The 21,013-nt window shown below is 41.1% G+C and overlaps 1 protein-coding gene across 2 annotated transcripts in view; it reads left to right on the forward strand.

Annotated features, from left to right (window-relative positions):
• Window positions 1-21,013, forward strand: part of LRRTM4 (leucine rich repeat transmembrane neuronal 4) — a 530,617-nt gene that overhangs the window by 238,682 nt on the left and 270,922 nt on the right. For both annotated transcript variants that reach the window (XM_030510093.1, XM_030510092.1), the window contains one exon: window positions 2,733-2,804. The gene's annotated coding sequence lies outside the window, so the exon portion shown is untranslated. The remainder of the gene's footprint in view (window positions 1-2,732; window positions 2,805-21,013) is intronic.

Here is a 21,013-nt window from a genome sequence, read left to right on the forward strand (position 1 = left end):
TCTGCAGAACTTGCCCAGGAACACAAAGAAATCAAACCCATGTTTAGGCATTCGTCTTCCAGAGCTTCATCTATTCAGTCATGTTTCCCAAATCTTTCACATAGATTGCCCACAATGCTCCTCATGAAGCAGTCCACTTAGAAAATGAAATAGTCTTATATAGATAGCTCTTCATTAGGAGTATTGTGGTTTTATTCCAGAACTTACACTTTGGTTTTTGGTCCTTCAGATGTGTTTAGTGTAAAAGGATGTTGGAAGCCAGGAGAACTGTACTTGCCGAATCATATTGTCAAATACAGCAAGTTCCCTGCCTGGGGGTGAGGGTTCTGTTTATAAATAAAAGATACTTATTTTACAGCCCCAGTTAAGTATATTAACGTAAATGCTGCTGTTATACTTGTGCCCTGTAGACATGACTAGTTCTCTAGGGAGAGAGAGAGGCACATACAATAATTTGTTTTTCTCTAATGACAGCAATAGAATCACCTTGATCTGCTTAATGGTAATCATTTCCTGCTAATAAGTCACTATATTTAAGTTTATTCCAGGAGTTTATACAGATTGCGAGCTGCTCGGATTTGATCAGTGAGATGTCTCACACATGATCCTGCAAATGGATCAGTTTGTATTTGAATGATTTTCAGTCTTCCTCTAGGTTAACGTTTAGTAAAATGTTTGCTTTGTGGTAAGAGCATTTCAGCAGAAGCTCGAGGTCTTGCCTGCATTTGAAAAGGTTTTGCAAAACCCCTCTGTGTGCTCTGGGGAGACCCCCCTGCAGTCCTGTATCCAGCTCTGGGGACAGCACCACCAGAGGGACGTGGAGCTGTTGGAGCAAGTCCACAGGAGGCCATGGAGCTGCTGCGAGGGCTGGAGCAGCTCTGCTCTGGAGCCAGGCTGAGAGAGCTGGGCTGGGGCAGCCTGGAGAAGAGAAGGCTCCTGAAGGGGAGACCTTAGAGCAGCTCCAGTGCCTAAAGGGGCTCCAGGAAACCTGGAGAGGGGCTTTGGACAAGGGCCTGTAGGGACAGGACAAGGAGAATGGCTTTAAGCTGCCCGAGGGGAGATTGAGATGAGCTCTGAGGCAGAAGTTGCTCCCTGTGAGGGTGCTGAGGCGCTGGCACAGGGTGCCCAGAGAAGCTGTGGCTGCCCCATCCCTGGCAGTGTTCAAGGCCAGGTTGGACACAGGGGCTTGGAGCAACCTGCTCTAGTGGAAGGTGTCCCTGCCTGTGGCAGGGGCTGGAACTGGATGAGCTTTAAGGTCTCTTCCAACATAGACCAGTCAATGGTTCTATGATAACTGCTGGTGCCTGCCCTGACAGGGCCCGCATGGGCACACAGGCAGCCTGTCCCTCCATTGCTCTCAGTCTGCACCTTCAGGCTGAATAATGTACTTTATTCCACTTCTGCATTTGCATGGTTGAACCTGTACATACAAAATGAGGCCAGGCCAGTACCAGAGCTGGGGGGGGATGACAGGGTATGTGGGGAATTGGGGTCAGGGCTTGGGTTTATACAGGGTAGTTGTGGAAGGGGAGCCGGAGCTGCTGCTCTTTGTGGGGAGTGAGCAGAGCCTGTCCTGAGGAGGAGGCAGCAGGCGGGAAGAGTCACCTCCTGGCAGAGTTATCCATGAGAGGAAGGAAAACTTCGGTATGTTACTAAAAAACTGCCACAAAAAAGGAGGAAAACCCTTTCTGGGTGGAAAATAGCAGTGCGAGTGTGGAGATTTGGGCTGGGAAATGCATTGAGTGCTAACTTTCTCCACACAATAGAGGAAATGTGTGTTTGGGGAGCGCTGGACAAAATGGCTGCTTGAGAAGGGGCTGAAGGCTTCCTCGCTGTCTCATTTGATTCCCTCATTTTGGAGCTCAGTTTGGGCAAAGTATGAGGAGTTTTGTGTTCTCATGTAATGAGGGTTCAGCCTGCTTCATCATGTGCTTGTCTGAAAACAGTAAATACAGCACTGTGGAGGGTAGGGAAAGGGCCTTTTTTCCTCTGAGGGCCTCTGCAGCAAAACAAGAGCAGCTCTTCTCTGTCCTATTGCTATTTATTGCCTCCCTTGGACTTCCTTGTCTTTCTATTAAATGTCCGTGTAACTCTGAAAATCCTGGTCAGTGTTACTAGTTTCCTAGGGCTTTTGCCATAAAATTGCATGCTTTTTATGTTAAAGGTTTTTATAGTTGTGTGATTGTGAGGAAGTTTATTTTCATTTTAAAATACGCTTTTAGTCCTGATGGCTGCCAAAGCTGGCTCAAACACTTAGTAGAAATTGTTTCCTAGAGCAGAAGGCAAAGCAATACCTAACACTTCATGCATAGAAATTAATACTTCATAAAGTAGAAACCAGCCTGAAGCTTCTGGGAAAGTACAAGGTGTAATGCTGGTGGAGAGGATGCTGTACTATCTGCACAATTTTGGAGGAAGTCATTCCATGTCTTGCTGTCACTGTATATACAGTGGCAGTGTAACACTGGATGGGGAGAATCATCCCCCTTATCAAAACCTAATAAAATACTTGGAAGAAGAACAAAAAACCTGCTCTGATCTTTCATAAGGAGATACCAGGGCTAATTAGGAAGAAAAGGGAATGGCCAAATTAGAGACGGTTCACAAACTGGGTAATTTGTGTTTCTTAAGTTATTGTAATATTCCAGTTTATACTGGGGATGTGATGGGTAATAGTAAAAATCCTACAAAAAGAAGCAATTCACTGATTTTTTTACTTTATGTTTTTCCAGCTCATCTTTGCAGTGTGGAGAATCAAGATGGTTTTGAGCCTGAGAGGACGTAGGATGATGCTACTTGATACGGTAGGATTCTCTTTCTACGGAAGAAAACACATGAGTTTATGCCTTCCAGAGTCAAGGAATTAGATTGCATTTCATATTGCTTTTTTTAAACAGCTGTGGCCTGCAGTACCCAAGGAGAAATGCTTGATTTGGCTTTAATTAAGAGAGCTCTTTCTATTTTATGAAGGAGTGAGATACAGGTTTTGTGGTTGAGATTTATTTGTGCGCACCTAAAATAGTTTTTGCATGTTACTGCTGTTTTGAGATGTTTGTGAACATGTCCTCAGCCAGAGAAGTGCTACCTGATGTCTGAAGAACAGATCTGCTGTTAATTATAGTGAAGTGTACCTGAAGTAATTCAAACGTGAGAATGGTCTGCTGGGAAGGCTTTGTGTTTTCATGGATGTTGACAAGATTTGGCCTTTCACACTTTGGATTGATCAGTATAGCAAGTCTTCAGTGTCGCAAAAGAGCAGCCTTACCTAATGTGTAAGATGTGGTAGAGAGTCCTTATGGGCTGGAAATTGAATCTGCAGGTGTGTTGGAAATCGGGTTTTTTTGGAATTTACAGTCTAGTAGCCTGGCTTGCACGAGTCACTTTGGAAGGGAAATCTGAATTACTGGCTGAGAAAACAGATTAATAATGATGCAAAAATGGGAGCGGTGCAACATCCAAATGAAAATAATTAGTGTATTTGCCTTGCTACTTAAGTAATTTATTCCCTAATCAGCTGCCATGGAACCTTCTTTTCCCATAGATGTATAAATTTACCCAAGGATTTCACATATTATTAGCATTAGTATTGTTGCTGAATACACTTGATGGGACTCATGAACTAGAAACTGGAAGTATGGCACAGAAAGATGGGGAAAATACTGGGGGAAAAAAAGCACTATAAAGGAATGTTGCTGGCTATTTAGATACAGTTTTAAACTTATGTGCATGTCAACTCTTTGTTTGCTATGTTTTCTCTTAGAAAGAAATGCAATGTTGCAATAATTATTTCAAAGCCTGTTTTTTTATGGAAGTGCCTATTAACCTAAGGTCAATGAAAAACTCCTAACCAGAAGCCTGGAGTTAATCTTTCTGGCCTTTAGGAGTAAAGTAGTTTTGGTCAGGACTGGGTATGAAATGCCAAGGAATCCACATTTGGAAACAATTTTTACTGAGCAGCTCGTACTCAGTGTTGTTGGGACAACTGTGGGTGGATGGGCTGGTGTGAAAGTTGAGTTACATGGGTCTGAGTTTTGGTCCTGTTATTGTTAGTTTTGACACACTGGTAAAGGAGGGCAAACCCTTTGCTTATCTGCCTCTATGGGAGCCTGAAAGCTTACATTTGATGTTTGTATTAATTTCTGTTTGTTAACATTAGGCTCTGTTACAAGCATAGATAATTTCTGACATGAAAAAATCAGCATTCTCTGCTAACTATTTCAGAACAACCACAAACTTTTATCAGTCGCTTAAATTGACAGGCTCCTTTAGTTCTTTTTTGTTCTGAATAATGAAATCTTTCTATCTTCATTCAAAATCCCCAACCCCCTCAAAACCTGTGAATGTTCTTATTGTGTTCTGTCCCTTGCAGTTTCCTGTTCTTAGAGTTTCTCTTTGCCTTTTGACCTCAAGAAAAAAAATGTCCCATACTGCTTCCCTGAAGTTTTTAGGTCTTGCAAGAACTGGTATCCCTCAGTGCTCCTGTAGGTATTTCACACTTCAAACCAGGGAGACAGGGATGCTATTACTTCAGCATTAGGCTTTAGTCTCTGCATAGTGGAGTTCCTCTGATTCCAAACAAGCCCACAGTTCCTGAATTAGGTTTAAGTGCTCATTCTCCAGTGCATGCTTGGTTTGTATAATACAGGGGGGAAAAAAGGTTCTGTTTCTGTAATACAGAGAGTAACCTTGGTGTTGGTATAAATGGATAATAGCAGCACAGTATTTAGTTCAGTGACTCAATTCTTCGGCAGATAAATCTCAATTTGATGCCTGGTAGCTATGAGAGACTCTGGCTGCAAAAACCCACTTCCTCTGTACTCTCAACAGGTCATGGCACTAAACCAGCCTTTCAAATGTAATTAAGGATCTTCTCATTTTTATATATGTGATGACTTGCAACTGTTTGACTCCATTTGTCCCTGCCTGTTTATACCACAGTGAGCTGCTAAACATTTTGTCATGTGTTTTGTAAACACACATAATCTGTGGCTGTAGTATTTAGCATTCTCTGTATGAAATTACATCCCATGTTCAATAGTGGGGAATTTCCTTGTTTCTTTTTAGTCGTCCTTTGGGGAGACAGAAATTCTTCAAGGTGTTTTCTGCGTGGAAGGGTCTGCCTTGGTGAGATCCTGCCCTTTCTGCCTGCTGCTGGTTGCTCCGGACTTCAAAAAACCAAACATAATGACAAGAAGAAAACTTTATTTATTAGCATTAGACAGGATCCTGGGAAATAACAGGGAATGAAGGAAAGCTATTAGACCTTCCGCACACGCAAATACAATTTAATGCATGTCAACTGTGTTACCAAGTCCTAGTTCCGATGCCACCCAGGATTAGAAATACCCAGAGGTGGATTGACACTGCATAATGACATACTTCTGGGACAACAGTAATTAAATTACTTCAGTTATTTCATTATGCAAACGATACTATGCATCTTATTTTTTCAGCTATATTGGGTAGCTCAGACTCTCTTGACATAAAGTTGTTTCCTGTAAGGATTTCACTTAAGCGATGTTCCTTTACGACTTGGATTCCCTTCTTCCCCTTCCTTCTCTCCTGCTCTAGCTCTTGTCTTGACTTCATTCTTGTGGCTGCAAGCTTGGAGTAAAATCTTTGCCCTATTCAAAATGAGAGTTCTGTCATGTGCTGAAGAAGAGATAGTGTAACCTCTATTAGAGCATCAGACTTGATTCCTGGTGAGAAAAATGTTTCTAGCCCCAGCTGGTTCCAGTGTCAGTGACCTTCCTTCCCATCCTCAAAACCCCATCATCCACAAAAATAAGTAGATAAATACATTAGTTGAGGGAAGTTGGGAAATGAACGCATCCTCTAGTGGATCTCAGAGTGTTTGTCTCCCTTCTCAGCCCTATAATGATAGTGCAGTGATGGCAGCTTAATGATAGCAGCCCCAATGACGCCATTCAGTGCCAAAGAGGTGAAGACTGCACATTTTATTTTGGAAAATAATTATGCAGCTAATTACAGCACTTCACTTTCGTTCTTCCCTTCCCTGTGTTCTTGGGGAGGCTGGTTTGCTCAGCCTGCAAAAGACTGCATCAGTTGTTCTAAAGGTCAAAAGACACTTGTATTATGATTTGTAATTGCTAGTAGTAGTGAATAAAATAAATCGGCATCCTTTTGGATCATTTATCTTGTCGCCTAACTTCTGCGTTACTACTTCTTTTGTGTGACTATTAGTACATACTCCTGCAAGTGGTTGGAAGAGAAGAAATAAACCAGAAGTTGAGATCTGAACTCTTCTGAAATTCCTCTGAGGCATTTGGAATGTGAATTCCAGCTGCAGTGATCAGAGGCAGCGGTGCAGAATGATCTGCCTTAGGACCTTTTGTTCAGAAGGTGTACAACTGACTGCTGAGGACAAAGTGAATTTTGGGCAAAGCACCTGCAGTGCCATTTCAAACATACTGAAACTGAAGAATCTTGGTAGATGTTGACTCTCTATGGCTTTGAGATCTCAACTGGCTTGCTAAGAATTAAGAGTATGATTGTATTCAAGTAAGCAAATACTAATACATGTTTTGGACAGCTTTCCTCTTCTTTTTTCTGCCCCTCATGCAGCTGCCTGCATGGCAGCTATGGTGATGGATCCCCCCTTTCCTTTCCCTTTACGATTTCCATCCTTCTGCTCAACTATTCAATCTCAGGTTGTATAATTGCTCTGGTTTCACAGTGCAGCATGTTCCTCACGCTTCAGGTCAGCTCTAAGTCTTGATTCAGCCTGATTCATTTTGATTTGCATAATCTCCTCAGCCCTCTGTATTTCATTTAGACACCAAAGATTTAGTTTAGTTACAGTCTTACGTCATTTATCATTCCCTTGTCTTCTTTCAGAGTTTGATTTAATCCCTTTGGTTTTCTTTAAAAGACTGATCTCTTATCTGCACAGTACCTTTATTCCATTGTGATTTTCAAGCCTTTCTATTTCCTATCTGGTTCTTCCTTATTGTGATATTTATTTTACACCTAGAGATAAACCACCTTCATCTGTGATCTTAAAGAAAGTAATGAATTTAACAAGCACGGTCTTGGCCAGAAAGCTGTACAGGGACATTTGTGTACTGATGATGTTCATAAGTAAAGGTCCATCTTTGTCAGCAGTCCCACTTTGTGACAACGCCTAATACTTGATGCTAAGGAAAGCTAACATGAGACCAGGGCAAATACAGAACTACAAGTGATCCCTTTCCTGAAGCTTCTTCCCAGCCTCTTTGAAACAGCAATTAGAAACTTCAGGAGGTAAAGGTGGCATCTAGGCATTTGTGTTCTTATTATCTCGCAGTTGATGCAGTGAGTGAATGTGTCCTTCAGGAATTGTTCCAATCTCTTTTTAAATCCCATAATATCTTCTATTTATTTTAAAATTGCTGTTTAGTAATTTCTCTGCATGGCTCAAATATTTGCAAGGCTGCATTAAAAATCATGGAAACTATCTGCTTTATGGTCTTTGGGGGTTTGTGATTCAAATCCTTTCTTTGCAGTGAGGAGGACTGAAAGTGTCCTCAAATCTACCTCATGTTCAAAGAACTCTGGAGCTTGGGTTTTAATAATATATTAAGTCACATGGCAATGGAATCACAAGAGATTCAGTAACACTAGAGAAGAAAAAGAAGGAAAAAAATGCTACCTTTATAGCTCTCCTGTATTATTCTGTTGTAAATCACAGTGCCAAAAATGCCTTCCATATCCTTAAAATGGCTAGTAGAATGCTACTACGTGCGATGGCTCAATCTCATGCTCTCTCTCATGTATCCATGGTAAATATTTGTACTGTAAAGCAGAATTTTGTTGGAGGAGCAGCAGCCTGGCTGGCTTGGCATGGGGAATTGAGGGTAAGCTTATTGAAGTCTTCAAAAAAGTAAAAGGCTTCTGCAGTGAAGGAGGGAACACTGACTTCCATGCCTGTGAGAAATCAGAGCAGTGGTATTGGGTCTGAACTGCCTCAGGAGGGCTTGGCTGTGTATGCGTGTATCTACCCAGATGCCAGGTTGAGCATGGTGGGGCTGCACACACACACCATGCACATGTGCTTTTTTCCATCTGATTTTCAGTAGAAAACGCTCTGTAGGCCATAGTGGGGGAAGGTGTTGTCTGTGGAACATCACTAGTCAAGCAGGCAAGTTTAAAACATTTTGTTACTAATAATTCAGCAATTCCTAGTGTAGGTAAGGCCTGGATGCTTTCCATTTGGAACTGTCAAAGCAGCTTGTTTTTGCAGGATGTCTTAGGCTGGTGAGAATTTATACGTGTGAAGGTTTCAGAAGCAGACTTCTGCTTTGTCTTTGTCAGCACACACAAGTGCCCTGTAAGAAGCTGACATTGTAGTTAGAATTTCTCTGGGATAATTGCTATAGCACACTCAGCTTGTCAGATACCAGCCCGCTTTATCTTTGACAGTGTTTTTAAGTTTCTGCTGCCAACAAATCAGTTGCATTCCTTGATATGGATGGATTGAGCAATTTTGTAGGCATAGAATGCTGGGGTCTCTAGTGCCTGTTGATACTGTGGTTTTTTCTGGCTACCTCATGTCATGGGGTTGGGATACAGGTGGAAAGCAATTGGTAGCAGTTGATCCATTTCACAGTGCCAATGTGTCTTTAGATAGTCACGCTGGTGTGGGCATCACCAAAGGTAAATAGCTGGGGGAAGTGTTAGTCACTGAGGTGGTGGTGCCGTGTTCTTGACTTCTCTATGTGAGTTACTTGTGTTTTAGAATCAATACGTTGATAAGGTACTACACATAGGAACGAAGGTGGTGATGCATAGTGCACCCGCAGAGAGACTCCTCCAGCATCTACACTACTAAAGCAGTGGGATGCTGTTTGTGTTGCAGTAGCTACTCAGGAGTCTTTCCTGTAAGTGATGACAGCTCCTCATAGTCCTGACCAGAGTAATGAGCTAAATCCTTGTGAAAATGAGAGGAAAGTGAAATCCTTCCCTTTGTGGAGGAGGAGTACAAAGCCTGTTTGGTTCCAAATATGCTTTGTTTTGTCAAAATCTAGTTCCTTTATCACCAGACTAGTCTGTAGCTGTTGTGCTGGTCCTTTGCTGAAGATGAATTTCAGAATGATTAACTGCAAAGCAAATGTGTGTGTCAGAACACTCTGCAATTCAAACCTTTTTCATGATCATTAGCCACATTGGGAATTTTTTTGAAGCCTGTTCTTTAGTTTGTCTAATTCCAGTAGGAAGAAGATGAATAGTGGGTAGTATTGGAAAGATCCGTTAGTTCTTCCCGGTAAACTTAGGTTAAAGCATCTTGCTTAAGAGAATAAATGAGGCGTCATAACCTGAACCCACACAGAATGTGGCCAGAATGTTAATGATCCACTTGTTTTTCACTTGTGTGGTATGAACATAAAGTACTTATTATCCTCAGCTTCCACTGGCTGTACCATAACAATGAAATCAAACGCTGCTGGAACCCTCTTACCTGGCCTAGTGCTCTTCCTGCCACTGAGCCAGAGATGCAGATGAAGGAGATAAAGTCATCCCTTTGGTGTGTGTCAGTGAGAGGTGGTGGAGCTCACTGTGCCCAGCACAGGTACGTGTTCCTTGCAGCTGTGCCTGTAGAAGACAGCCTCTTAAATCATTTGTAACACACGACTGCCCCACCTCACTTGGTCTGGCTAAAGGCAAAACTGTTTCTGTGTGTTCTGCACATCATTTAGAAACTTTTCTTCTTGGTACAAGTAAAGAAATTAAAGGGTTTAAATGGCAGAAGTTGTCATTCCTGAAACTCCTGCAAATAAAATAAAGTTGTCAGTATTGCTCAAATGCACCATCTTTAATGGGTTAAACCTGCTATTAACAGCTTCAGCCAGGCTCAAATTTTGTCCAGCTCAGACTTTGGTGTTTTATTTCATTTACAATCATCCAGTGAAAGTGTGCACTAGCATTCCAGCTAGACTCTATTTAATATGCACCAGAATTATTGTATTTGATATATATCAATTTTAAATCTGTTTCAACACAACCTTGAATGCCTTTCTGGCACTATATCACTTCATCAGTCTAGCTTAACTAGAGCTGCTTTTTCATTTTTTACTGCCCCCATAAAATCTAGGAATGGAACACTTCGATTTTTCTAGCAGTAATTTTTATTACTTTTAGCCTTTTTTTTAAGTACTTGTCAGTGAGATACAGTACTTTGTACAGAGTATATTTTTCAGCTATGCATTATATTTTTATTTCAATTTATTTTAGACAGAATGTATAGCATAGATCTAAATAATACCTACGGTAGTTCAAATGGGTGTATTATGAATGTAATTAGAATGGATATAAACTCAGTTCATCCACCAGGATTGTGTATTTCAATTGCCTGCCTCTAGTCATAGTCACTTCCAAGTAAAGGATAACTCATGTTGTAGGTTTAATACTGCACATAAAATCATATTGCAACACAGGAGGGCAAAATGAATTTATTGCAATTTTTATGTTTTTATTTTAATTTTTAGATTTTTCTGGATTTTTCCCTGGAGTGTGTTAGTGCACTGCTTTTTATTTGTTCCCCTAAGAACATAGGAATTGCCATATTAGATCAGGCGAGTGATCTGTCTAGCCAGATAAGCTGTCTGAAGAGGAATGTGTGCCAAGCACATGAAAGAGAAATGTGAAGGCCAACAATAGGCCTCTGTAGAAACAGTTGTTGTAGAAAAATCTCCCTGATGGAAAAGTCTGTTCTAATACCACTAATTCAGCATGAATTTGAGCTCTAAAGTATTTAAGTTCATCTCTTTTTGTCTAAAAAATAGGGGTTTTTTTGTTGGTCCCTTCTGCACTGTGTCTGGTCATAGTAGCTGCAAGGAGTAGGACATGAGACATCTTTTGTTCTGTCTTTGCTCCAGGCATCCTGTGGGCAAATTATTTCATTCTCTGAGCCTTGATTGTGTCTTTTATAAAATGAGGTAAATAGTACAATAACTAAAGGGGCTGTCAAGAAATCTGGAGAGGGACTTTTGACAAGGGCCTGTAAGGACAGGACAAGGGGGAATGGCTTTAACTTGACAGAGGGGGGGAATTGAGATGAGATCTTAGGAAGTTGTTCCCTGTGAGGGTGCTGAGGCGCTGGCACAGACTTTTCCCAGAGAAGCTGTGGCTGCCCCATCCCTGGCAGTGTTCAAGGCCAGGTTGGACACAGGGGCTTGGAGCAACCTGCTCTAGTGGAAGGTGTCCCTGCCCGTGGCAGGGGGTTGGGACTGGATGAGCTTTAAGGTCCCTTCCAACCCAAACCAGGCTGGGATTCTACGATAGAGATTATCTTTCTGTAGGAAGATTTTGAGACTTACACATGAAAAGTGCTACAGAAGTTCTAGTAGTGCTGTTAGATTTAAGATACATTCTTAGCCCAATTCAGACGCTGTCTGCATCTGTGTATTTGTGTTTCTGTGAAGTCCTTTGTCTTCATCTGATGGTGTCATGACATGTTCCACAGCCAACTGGGGTGTGCTTCAGGAAATTTTTTTCAGTGGTGGGAGTTCATACTTCCTGAAAGTTCAGAAGGGAGAATTACAAAGGAAAGAAGAAAAGGATTTTGCTCTTCAGTCAGTTGAAATTATATATGTAGCAGTTAAATGAACATTGCTTTTGTGCTGTTTCCATTAGTAATGACAAGCAAGAACCTATGTAACATGGGTTTAATGTTTCTGTGAGAAAACTGTGACCAGAAATGTCTAAACAGCATTCCTCAACTGTATAGTAAGTGTCCCCTTGTTATTCCCATTCTGCTTAATGAATATGAATAATACATTTTGAATAATACCTATAATAATAGAACGTGAGGGGAGAACAGGAGCACTTTTCTAATTAGGGCTTTGAACGACATTGGGAAAGGGTTCTGGGTTAAATCATCTTTCCTTGCTATGGGTTGAATTAGCATAGATTTAATGCCAGTGATAATTTTATGCAATTGTGAGATCAGTAGTTTAATGCATCTGGCAGTGAGACAGGGATTTTCTGTCTCTGACAGCACTGAATAAAGCCCTGTAATCCTTTTCCTTTAGCTCTCACGCCCATCCAGACTTCAGCTTAATGAAAGGCCAAAGAAATCAGGAGCCTACTGAGTACCTATGACTCAAGCAGAGGCAGGATGAGCAGAATGAGATGCTTATTAGAATCTTAGCATATTTTGTGGTTCAGACTCATTAAAAAGACTAATGGCTGGATTGGAGGGCTCAGTTTGCATTTCCTCCTCTGCGTATTGCAGAAGGCTCCCGTCATAGTAAAGTGTGTGTATCGACTTAGTACTCCAACAGCCTACTACAGCAAAATGGAGAGTAAAACAAGATCGTGTGGAACAGTTGTGATTTTGGTGTTTTACTTTAAATATATTCACACCACTACATTATAGTTGGGCCACAACCTCTGAACTCCAATGGAGATGGTGTTTAATTTTAACGAGAATAGGGTCGGATGTGTTAAAACAGCCTTTGAAGGGAAGCTGTTTACAGTGTAAGTCCACAGGTTTTAGTGATTGTACAACATCTAAGAACTGTGCAGTATAATTTTTGAGTACAGTTTTACTGGAACAACATTTGTTAGCTCTCTCTATGCCTATAAAGCTAGGTGTTACCTATGTTGAGTGTCGTAGAATCCATGTGTATCACGAAATCTGTATCAGCCAGTTTGTGTGAAAGTCCAGATGAGGTATTACTACTGCTGGTTCAGGTCATGATCTGACTTTACAGCAAGAGAGGAGGACCCATTATCTCTGGTCAAGTCTAAATTGGGCTTTGAACCTAATGAGTGTTGGACTAGATTCTAAATGAAGGGATGATCCAAAAGGACTCGCAATCTCATGGAGTTCAGGCTTTGTTTTAAACCAGAGTGTGTCAGTTCTGCCATTCCTCCCAGCCCAGATGAGTTCAGCATTGTCTTCACTTTGCTAAGGTGAGCATGGACATATGGTGACCTTTCCACTTAGTTTTTCCTGAAATAATTGGCAGGTAGGACTGGCTTTTTGCTTCTGTTCCTTCAGAACAGAAGGTGTTCCTTGGTGTTCCTTCACCAGCCTAGCGTTTGGACTGTTGTAAAAAGTTTGGACTGTGTGTTCCCATCAGGACTCCTCAAGCCAAGTAGTAATATACAGTTGACTTTGATTTTAGACCCCTTTGAGGCAGATTTGCTCTGAAGGTCTGGTCTCAGCTGAGTTATTAACCTGATGAAAAATTGTCCGTAAGTGTCGTTTTTACACGATTGTCCAATATTCCCCCCAAATTATTGTCATTGCTAATTGTATCTGTTTCTTCTCTGACCTTAAATTCTTGTCCTCAGCAGAGTCTCATGACAGCACATTTCACAGCTCGCTTCTGTTTTATGAAAACGTATTACTTCTATCTGAAAAGTCTTAATAGAGATATAATCTCATGCCTGTTGTCTTAGAGCCTAAACAGTTATCTTTTTCCTCCAAATTTAGCACTTGAAAAACAGCAAAGCACTGCATGTGTTATGAGTATTAGGGCATGTGTAGTATGTGGGCTTGTGTAGTCTCGGTAGGAACTGTGCATGTGTTCCTACAGAAAAGTTAGACCTTTAACATTTGTGATTTTACATATTACTTTTGATATATAACTTATCTTGGCCATTGGACAAGTTAAATGCTACTGCCTTGATCTCTTAACAGTTAGTTAATGTAATTTCACTGTATAATGATGACACTGACCTAAACCAGGAAAAGATACATCAGAAATGATTTAGGTTTATAGATGTTAATTCTAGAACTGGTTTTTGTTAGTAAGTTGTGAATCTGAATCAGAGTGAGTGGAGGGGGCAGTTTGAGTAGGGATAGCTGTGAAGGTTTGTATGCAGATGGGGTTAAATAGTTTATGTTGTGTTTGACAGAAAATGTGCTGTGGTGCGTGGCAAGAACAAACAGCTGCTGCTGCAAGTTCACGTAATGAAATCTAATGTGCAGCAGGCGTTAAGACTTGTAAAGCACAGTGAGCACAGAGCTAAGGCCATGAGTACCAAAATTAGGTAGCGAAAGCTCAGCTTGTGGTGATATGCTGTGAAGTAATAAGTTAAACCTCTGAGGCTTGATTCTAGTTCTTTTTAGAATCATAGAATAGTTAGGGTTGGAAAGGACCTTAAGATCATCTAGTTCCAACCCCCTGCCATGGGCAGGGACACCACACACTAGACCATGTCACCCAAGACTCCGTCCAACCTGACCTTGAACACTGCCAGGGATGGAGCATTCACAACTTCCTTGGGCAAGCTGTTCCAGTGCCTCACCACCCTCACAGTAAAGAACTTCTTCCTTGTATCTAACCTAAACTTCCCCTGTTTAAGTTTGAGCCCATTACCCCTTGTCCTATCACTACTGTCCCTAATGAAGAGTCCTTCTCTAGCATCCTTGTTGGGCCCCGTCAGACACTGGAAGGCTGCTGTAAGGTTTCCACGCAGCTTCTCTTCTCCAGGCTCAACAGCCCTAATGTTCTCAGCCTGTCTTCGTACGGGAGCTGCTCCAGCCCCTGATCATCCTCATGACCCTCCTCTGGACTTGCTCCAACAGCTCCATGTCCTTCTTATGTTGAGGGCACCAGAACTGTACACAATACTCTGAGGTCTCACAAGAGCAGAGTAGACGGGCAGGATCACCTCCTTTGACCTGCTGGTCACGCTTCTTTTGATGCAGCCCAGGACACGGTTGGTTTCTGGGCTGCAAGCGCACACTGAAGCTGGCTGATGTTAAGTTTCTCATTAGCCACCACCCCCAAGTCCTTCTCCACAGGGCTGCTCTGAATATGAATCTGAGTAAGAATGAGGTACAGTAAGGGGAGCTCTCCAAAACTCAGAGAAAAGTTGTGAATGCATTCCTTTGTGAAGAGGGGTAGATAGAGACTTCAGAGATGCACAATAAAGCTTGATCCCCCCAAGTTTAAGTACTGTATTTTGATGAAGCATTGAAGAATGAAGGCCATTTGGGAGGTGCATTGAAGCTGCTGTTAGCTCCCAGCTCAGAAGCAGCACAGAAGACATGCTTTGATTAATACATCAGACTTCAGATGTGTCTCATTGCTTGTTTAGCCTTATTCTTAAGCATCAAAAGAGCCTGTTCACACAAGGGTTTGTTTATTTACAAGGATTATACTTGTTAACTGACAGTTTAAAAGGAATTAAATAGGCCTCCAACATTGACAGTCCAGCATTAAAGAGAGTATTAAATGCTGACCTTGGATTCAGTTAAAGGCCTTCTTTTCCCTTCCCTCCTATCCATCAGTCTGGAGAAGGGATGGAAGTTGCCAGAGTTGAAATATACTGGAGTTGATGAGCATTATGCATTAAGCTCTTGTACGGAAAGCGTTTACATGAATCTCTTCTGGACTTTCTATTCAGCACTGAAAAACGTTGACAGAAGCTCATCCATTCACCTAAAAAGAATTGGAACGAGGGAGAGCTTTAGCAGGAGGGGTCTTTAAAGTAGTTGTCATAGAAAAACTTTGATGTGAAAAGAAGGAAAAAAAGGTATCGTCATGGATGTGATTGAGGTCACAGCATACCATGAAGTACCACCTTGAGCAGGGCAAACTTGTGGAAGAACATTGTACCCAGGTTTGTGAAGGGGGATAAAGGCAGCTCCTGTGAGCTGAGCATCTCTGAGGATTTAGCCTTGACAAGAGCAGTGCAGGTCAGAGGGAAGCAGCTAAAATGGAAACCCACTTGTTAAACACAAGAAACCAGTAAAAAATGTGCTGGCTCCTCTTATTCTCCGTCAGTATTTTGGCTTTCTTTTTTGATGGAATAGGCTTATAGGGCAAAAGCTTTTGATACTGAAGTACCTCAGAATATGTTAGTGTTACTTTTCAATGCAGAAGTTATGGAAATTCAAACCCTTCTATTTCAAATATGATATAGTGTACCATACCTTAATATAATAGGATTTATTGGGATAAAGAAACTGGAATGTTTCCACAGGAGTTTTTTAATGTGAGTTGAAAATACCTCAGGTTTTTTTCCAGCATTTTTTCAAGGTTCAACATTTCATCCGGATGAGGATGAAAATACACTTTGACGTGACCATAAATGAAAATCATATTTGACCATTACTTGCAACTATCTTCTCATAGAACCTTCTTACTGCAGGACAGCTGAGTGAAAAGGTCACATTGGAACCGTCTTGGATGATGAAACAATACGTGAAGGAGAACTCCTCAGGGGAGCCAATGACATTAATAGAGAATGTAAAATACAGCATTAATATGCTGGAGTTTGGGGGGTGTGAGTGTTTCTTGTTTGTTTTCTTAGGTATAAAGGACAGCAAAGTAACCTCTAAAGCACATTCTTCAATAAGTATGTTTTTAGCCAACAAAAAAAGGGGGAGAGGAGAGGAAATGTTAGCTGAGGATTAATAAGAATTTTTCACAACTTGAGTTAAAACCAAATAAGACACATTTGCAAATCAGGGAGGACACTTGGAAATCTCAACTTTTGGTCTGTGTTCGTCTTGCTACAAAGTACTCTCACAATTCCACTACATTTTCTGTTCAGACAGGCCCTGCTTGCACGTGTCATATTTGGGGAATATCTTTATGAAATTCCATGGTGTATTTTCAGATCTTAAGTTTTCTTCCATGTAGTAAAAGGCTTCCCCCCAACCCCCACCCCAGTCTAAAACCTGCATTTTTCAAGAGTATTTACCATAATAACAGATCTTTAAAAATTATTTTATATTAAAAAGTAATGGGATTCTGTTAGTAGAAGATAATATTAAGTAGTAGTCTAGAAAAATTTGTACAAGGAGCATTGTGGTGCAGTATCACTGTTGTCATCTCCTTACATGACTGGTTTTTATACTGCTTTAGATGCCTTGAAGTTCCAGGTAGGAAAGAAAAACGTGTTGTGCTTGGCACTGTACCTGTGTGGAATATGATGCAAGGAGAGTCTCCCTCACAGGATGCCTGTGTTTGCACAGGCAAACAACAGAATGGTCAGGCACTAACTGGGGGGGCCTTGGGTTGGCCCCAATCTGGTAGGACTGATTTGCCACTCACCTCTTCTGGGTTTCACAGGGATGTAACTGTTGATACAGAGGAATGTATTTCCAACAGTATAATGACAGAATTGGATCAGCTCTCTTCCCTACTAGTTCTTGTTTGCTCTGTCCTGTAACCAGCCAAACACTCATCGTATGTGTCTTTGAATTAGCAAGATGATGCCCCAGTGGCTCGGTGTCAGCCGTGGATTTCGACACACATACGTGGGGTTCTCATCCCTGTGAGGAGTTATATGGGAGGAGATGTCATTAGTTGAAAATTTAGATGCATTACTGTTCCAATAATCTAGAAATGAAACCCAGTGGTATTTGCCAACCGTAATATTTTCAGCATTTCTTCCTTCGTGTCGTGTGCTTTTCCTCCTCCCCACATTTGCAGTGCCAGGCTCTGTGTGACCTTGGCAAGTCTCTTACTGTTCCTCCATGTTTGCAGCATTTCTGGATAGAGAAGAAAATACTGTATATTGCAACAACCTAAAAATACAGAAACATTCTGAAAGACTTTAAAAAGTAATAATGTCTCTTTTTTCCTAATTATGATGATATCTTTTAGAGTTTTTATGGGGGCTTGGTGATAATGTTCGGGTGTGCTGGCTGTTCTGTTCCTCAGTATTCCAATGGTATTAATGTTTATATGACAAGGACCTCAATTCTATTCCCAATTTGTTATCCTGCTGTGTGGCAGCACTCAGAACATCAGTCCTGTAGATGAGATGATCATAATGTTGGTTTTAAATTGCTCTGTTGGTTTCCACTGCAGCATTGCTACAACTGCCTGCTGGGGTTAGTGAGCTCTGGAATAGTCTTGAGGTGGTGATACTGAATCCTGCATTTTAGGAGCAATTAAGATGCTAAAATAAACAATACTGGACTCTCTTCCCACTACTATACCTTGAACTGTGTCTTCTGTCTGTCAGTCTTGGGCACGTTGTCTATCAAATAATCATAAGGCATTAATTAGACAGCCAAGGCCATTTTATCTGGGAAGGTCTTTTTCTGGCATACACGGAAAGAAAAGCTGCTGAGATTCTTACTCCTTCAAGAATTATGCATTCCTGAAGGAAGGGAAAAACCCCTGCCTTGCCCGTGCATGTGTGTATGTGTGTACATGCTTCTCTGGAGACCTTTAAGTGGAAGGATTCTATGAAGTAACATGCAATTCATATAGTACACCACCTTCTAATTATTTATAAGTTGACAAGACTGACCTTTCTCACATGAAAAGTGTCACTTTCTCAAGCCATTAAATAAGCCACAAGCAAACCCTGCGCTCTAACTTACTCTAGAGCAGAAAAAATTCATCCTTTTATAATCCTTCCGTTGTATTTCCTTGCATTTGGTAAAGCACAGACAGGGAATATTACCACCATTTCAGAGCACTGCAATTTGTATAGTTACCACACAAGTATAAAACTGTTAAATTCCTTTCTTCCCCTGCTCCTATGCGATACTTCAGGATCATTTTTGGGTTCCTCACCCAGTCCTGTGCAGGGGGAGATGTGCAAGTCTGACAGAAGAAACGTGTTCCAGTTGTCGGTGTGTCAGCACAGGGCTGAGGAGCCAGGGAATAATGTTTAGCACTGTCAAATAATTCAGGTTAATCCTCTTTCTCTACAGATTTGTGATTGGTAATATTGCATATACAACAATTTAATATAAGGGAATTAATAGATGAGCTACAAAATGCTTGATGTTCTCTGGCTGAGCAAAGCAGAACAGAGCAAATAATGCCTAAATATTTGTTTGCCACCTAAAGAACCTGGGAGATTGCAGTTAGAGCACAAGGATTCAAGATCCAGACGAAAGCTAATTCTGACCAGTTTGTTAATGCAGCTTCTTGTAGTTGGATCCATGAGGTATGTGACTCTACTTTGGTTCCTACTCTTTATATTTAGAACCTCAGGTCAAGCTGCAGTTGTGTGTAATTTAATCTGGAGAGAGATCTTAAATTGAGTCCCTCCTTATCACCAAACAGGCAAGTCTGTTGCTGTGAACTCTTGTTGTTCCAGGGCATTTGATTCTGAGTTATCACAATATTAATGCACCAGTGGTAGGGAAAGGGGAGAAAGCTAGTACGTTTGATTTAAATTCTCCTCTTGTTTTATCACACACTAAAACATTCCTTTTCAGTACTAAGGCTGAAGAACACATACTAGCATGAGCAGTCACTGCATTTTCACTGCTTCTGATGGTAGGAGACTCCCAAAATGAACATATTAATGAATTTTAACTGTGCCTCCATGAATGGGCTAGCTGGTTTTTACATGAAGAAGACACTCCTGTCCAGAAAGAAAAGGCTCCCAGGCCTGGCACTGTGCAGTCGCTTGCTGAGAAGTTTGTTGTCACTTAGTCATCTTTAATCTGTATTTTGAAAGTAATATGTTACTCTGTTGACTCCATAATGTTAATGCTGAAACCACTATAAATAAATTTCTACAAAAACTCTCCCTTCCTTAGCTCCTGCAGAAGCTGAAGTGCTAATTTCAGTAAATCCAAGCTTAGGTGGTGAAAGCTTTCTTGGAGAGCTGTAGCTGCATGCACATGTTTTTCTATCTTTCTAAATTAGCATAATTAACCCTTAACATCATATCACTTACCTTATCCCTTGTGTTTCCCTAATGTGCTGTTGCCAAAATGATGTCACTGTGTGTTCATGAACTGCTTTGCTGTTCTCACACGGTGAAGTTTCTGTTGCAGAGGGACATGCTTTACTGCTTTGGGGTTACTGCTGGTTTAATACCAGTTTCAAAAGCTAATCTTTATAGCTAAGTTTCTCCAGGCCATTCCATTCTGGGTGTCATTGTCAGCAATGTCCCTGTTTGGAGCTTTTACAATTCTCAGGTATTGTATATTGTCAGGTATATCTGTATGTTTTACAATATATCTGTATATTTACAATATATCTGTATATTTTACAATACTGAAGTATTGTCAGGTATAGCTAAAGCTATCAGGAGTACTGAGGGATATTTCACTGGAGTTAGAATTCCCACTTATTTAAATTAGGGCTGTTGAGCTGATCTAGCACAAGGATTCTTGGTTTTGGTAGGGAAAGAAAACTGCAAACACATAAATTGGGCTGAAGAGAGAAAGTTAATAGAAATAAAAAACCACTTTAGACCTGGTTCTTTTATGAGCTGGTTCTTTTATGCTGAGTCTTGTTGACTGGGACATGCAGCTTCTGCCACATTAAGGGCTTGATTTTGGCATGGGCTTCTATCTGCTAGCACAATATGGAACATACATACAAGTAACCCTTTTGTCTGGCAACTGGAAACTCTGACCTTTAAATAGTGAATTAGGAAGCGTGAAGACATTTGCAATCAGTGAAGCTTGTCTCTCAGCTGAGAAGAAGAAACGTATCAGGGCTGATACAAAGCCCAGTAGAATAGATATTTTCCTGTTGACTTCAGCAGCCCTTCTGTTAGGCCTGTGGTTAATTCATTAAACTGGCTTTCCAACAGCTTTCCAACAGCTAGACATCTCCAGGCACCTTACAAGTTACTGTAAACTGTGAGTTGTCAGCACAGAGATGGATGGGATAGTTTGAACACACAAGTCTGTTGGCTCTGTAACAATACAGCTGCAAGGGGCTGGCTGGCTGACCTGCTGGGGCAAGGACAGTTGTCCTGAGTGTGGTGTTTGTATAGCATACTTCTGTCAAAGTGAATTCCTCATACAGGAACATCCAGAGCATTTGTATTTCCTTAACTGTGTTTAAAAGAGGTATTTCATATTGTACACATGAACTATGACAGTCTCCCTCTCTAATGGATGTTCTTTCTGGAGCCTTCAGATTTCACTTCCTTGTAAGATTGTTCATTGCATATGATGAACAATTTTGGGCTTTTAGCTATTCTTGAGGACAAGAACCTCACCTGACACTAGTAGTGACTCTCCTGTCTCTGCAGGCAAGAGCTGTAGGTCAACATCTTTCATTTACAGAGCAAATTTTAATCTATGAACATACAAGTAATGGGAATAAACCAAGAG

The sequence above is a fragment of the Strigops habroptila genome, chromosome 21 (assembly GCF_004027225.2).
Source record: "Strigops habroptila isolate Jane chromosome 21, bStrHab1.2.pri, whole genome shotgun sequence".
Taxonomy (NCBI): domain Eukaryota; kingdom Metazoa; phylum Chordata; class Aves; order Psittaciformes; family Psittacidae; genus Strigops; species Strigops habroptila.